This window comes from Bufo gargarizans, chromosome 2 (assembly GCF_014858855.1).
Source record: "Bufo gargarizans isolate SCDJY-AF-19 chromosome 2, ASM1485885v1, whole genome shotgun sequence".
Lineage (NCBI taxonomy): Eukaryota > Metazoa > Chordata > Amphibia > Anura > Bufonidae > Bufo > Bufo gargarizans.
In genome coordinates, this window is record NC_058081.1 from 387754804 (window position 1) to 387758874 (window position 4071).

Genomic DNA, 4071 nt, shown 5'->3' on the forward strand with positions numbered 1-4071 from the left:
GTGCCTGTGTGTATTGGCCATTTGCAGCAGAGATCTTTCTTTTCTTACAGTAAAGCTTTTAGTATTTCATCCAAGAGGAAATGTTTGAGGGTTAAAAGAGTTAAAATATTTGACTAGGTTCCTAAGGTAGATGTCCAAGTTGCTAAAAAGACTTCCTTCCCTTTTGAGGATGCATCTCAAGTGTGATTCGAAAGAAAAGCAAACACTCTATTGCAAAAAAAAAAAACAAGCAAGCAGCCATGTTTAACCTCTAATCCAATATTGCGGCAACCTCAATGTGTTGGTCTGGAGACAAAACTTTAAAGATAAAATTGTGCTCCATCCCTTTCTCAGGAGAGTATGTATTTGGCCCGGTTTTAGATAAGATTTTAAAAAAAAAGCATCCAACAAGAAAAATGGTTTCCCTGAGGATAGACCATATAGGAAAAAAAATTCCCTTTCGTTCCTTTTCCGGCCAGGACAGGTCTTATAGTCGGGGCTCTGGAGTTACCCAAAAGTTTCTCCTTAATCTCCAAAATAAATCCGGAGATAAACAATGACACTAGAGTCGGGGGGAGACTGAAGAAATGTCTTCCTTCCTGGGAAAGAATAACCTCCAATCCTTGTTTTGTAACCAGATCTGACCACCTCCAGGGCACAAGATTTTTGTGAACTCACCTGTAAAATCTCTTTCTCACGTAGTTCATTGGGGGACACAGGACTGGGGGGTATAGCTGCCACTAGGAGATAACACTAGGCTGAAAAGTGATAACTCCTCGTATCATTGGGGGACACAGGATCGTGGGACGTCCTAAAGCAGTCCACGGGGAGGGAAACAAATCACGCGCCCATGGAGAGAAAAAAACCGCCCTTGAGGATGCGTAATCCGCTGCCGCCTGCAAGACCTTGCTGCCCGGAACAGGGGGCCACATATCTGCTGATTAAAACCTGCCACATATCTGCTGATAAAACCCGGGCTGCCCGTTACCCCTGAGGAAGCCAGCGAAACATGTCGGGGGGCAGTTTTAGGTTTTAATCAGCAGATATGTGGCCCCTAGTTGAGAATCACCAGCAGTGACCCGTCCAGCGCTCATGACTGGTCACACTATTAGGAGGACAGCAGTCCTGCTAGCCCTGCACATGCCATTTGACCTGTTCAACAGTACTAACAGGCTGCTTTTCAAGTCAGACACAGCTTACATCAGTCCTGACTGCGCTGACATCAATTGTCTGGGTTCACCAGCAGCCTGTATATTTAGGTTATCAACAGCATAGCCATCGCCTCTGTTTAAGGGTCAGCTGCCCTATGAGCACGTCTTGGTAGTACCGAGGGTGGATGCTATAAATCCTCCCTCATAAATAAAGGGCAGCATATTGTTTCAATTGTTGCCTCATTGCTGTTAACAGTATTCCGAGACGTGGCAACGTACCCAGTCAGCAACAAATAGTGGCTGGGTTTGTTTACTGGCATCCTATTGGCACTAGCAGTAAGCTTTGATTGTGCTGATATGAACTGTCTGGTACTCACCAGCAGCTCGCACACTCAGCTTATTAACAGTACAGCCATTATCTAAGGGTCAGTTACCCCAGAGTACATCCAACTGTATAGAGGGTGGATGCCACAAATCCCCCCCATACATCTAAAGGGCAACAATTTGTGCGATTTGTTGCTAACCAACTTTTGTTGGTAATAGCATTCAGAGACATGGTAACGCACCCAGTCAACCATCACTAGTGGCTGGGTTCGTTTCACAGGTATTTCCTTGGCACTAGCAGTACCTTACACCTTCTAGTCCAGGGCACATATGATAAGTGCCCTGTGTGTTGGCAAATAGTAGACTGGCAAACAGCCTATTAATATATAAGTGGAATGATGACATTAGTCTCCCACTATTGACATCTGTCAATACGAATCAAGTCTTGCCGGCACTTACTAACATCACTCCCTGTGGGTTTTGTGGTAGTGTTTCTGCTGTTCTCATTTTCATTGGAGTGAGTGATTATACATATCGCCTCCAATTGATGATATATAGCATCTCTCATAGTGGGCCATAACTGTGTTTTTAATACCTCAGCAGTTTATTTTGTGTTTTGTCTGCGTTCCTTAAGATGTGAATCACAATTACCAGTGACACTTTTTAACGATCTGTCTAATAAAAGTGAAGTATTAATTTAACTCCGGCCAAGATAGGTTTCTATTGCCTGTATAGGCATTTGTAAATACGAGAAAGAAGAGAAAACCATGTCTGAGATGACCTGAAAAGCAGTGACTACCTTCTGCAAGAAAGAAACTAGGCAGAGCACAGCCTGATGCAAATGACAAAGGACATACAAGAAGGCGCCATCAGCTCGGAAAGCCGCCGGATGGAAGATCCTGCCAACCGGAATGCCGCCTTCCTAGAAATAAAAAGAAGTCGTCCCAGAGGGGAGGGCTTGTTTATCTTTGGGACGCAGCCGTTGCTGGCCACAACTGTGGTAGCGGAACAAAAATCCAGGTCCACAGGATCCTCTGGGTAAAAGAACACCCCTTAGGAAGTGGTAAATTGGTAGACTAATGCCCCTTGAGCCATCGGGCTTGTGGTGAGACTTCTAGCAGGAGAGGCTGCTTGACAAACTACTGAGAAAAAAAAATTCCTGAGCCAGGCATGCCCAACTGCAGGCTAAAAGAACCAATACCTCAGATAAAGGTAGAAGCAAAAAAAAAAAAAAGGATGTGAGCATCACTGGTGATGGCAAGCACCAAAAGTGACATATTGACCATACATAGACACCGTGGGAAAAAAAATAGATCCCGGATTACATAGCTATACAACCCATTGCTACCGGTCGAGTAGACCGAAGGGAAGATGGTCAGCAATCCAGCTAGATGAAGGACCGGAAAGAAAGGGGTGTTCCGTTCCAGGAACGAAACCCCTACCAGTGGTGGCAAGGCGTGACATACACCCGCTCAGCCCAGCGCGCGGGGGGGGGGGGTCCGTAGTCCACCCCCGGAATGAGCAGTGAAAGGACTGACCACCATCGGCTTGAGATGACACAGAAGTAATCATATCTGAAGGAAGGTAACACTGTAGTGGTAGACAAGTGCCGCAGGGACTAAGCTACCCAGTAGAGTGCACCCGAAAGTAAGGTGCTGATAGCTATGGCATTTACGCCAATGCAAAGCCCGAGTTGACGACACAAGAACAATAGTTGTCAGAACAACGGACAATTAACAGTAATGAAGACCATTAAGAGGCCAGGGCAAAAGCCCATTGCCATCAGAGACTGGCACTTTACAGAATCTCTTGGTAATGTAATACACCGCCTGAGGAGGAGCCCATACAAGGGAAGCCACCAGAGTAGTAGTAGTGGAGGTGCAGCAAGTTCCTCCCAGCGTAAAACTGAGGGAGAGGCCTAAGGACACCCAGAAGTAGCATGACACCATGCTATCTCAGTCAAGTAGAGCCATCGTGAGGCACAGAAGCAACCGCCGAAGCAGTGCCAGGGTAGAACCCCTATCTGAGGGGGGCTGTCCCACTGCCGCGAGTTCGATCTCCGGCCCTAATGTGAAAACTTCCGCTGCTTAGAAGAACATGCCGTAGTAGCCATTGCAGAGTGCCAGCAAAACACCCTCATCTAAATAAGGAAGAGTGGTTGCCCAGAATACAGAGTCAGTGCAACCTCGGGTTCGCTGGATCGTAATCACAATATTTGTATAATGGCGTGCACACCACACGATGTAGAGGACCAATTCCTGACCGACCTGAATGGTGAAGGCCCATGGGGATGGGGGGTCTCTAGGGCACCTGACTGTTGCTGAGTGACCCCCCTGAAAGAACAAAAGGTAGACATATCTGCGCCCCCAACCAGTATAAGAAGAAAAGGGAGGATACAATATGGGAGTAGACCCAGTATCCATATACCACTAGATGAAGAGTACCAGGCACCAACTGTGAAGGAAGCCAAGGTATCTAGTGTCGTTAGTTGAGCTAAAGCATGCATAGATGCTCAGTGATTTCCTGTTAGTTGTAAAAGGGGCAATGGCACGACTGTTGAATAGTATTCAGTGGTAGCGCAATCCTCCGTCAAGAAGGGAGGTAGCGAGATAATTAG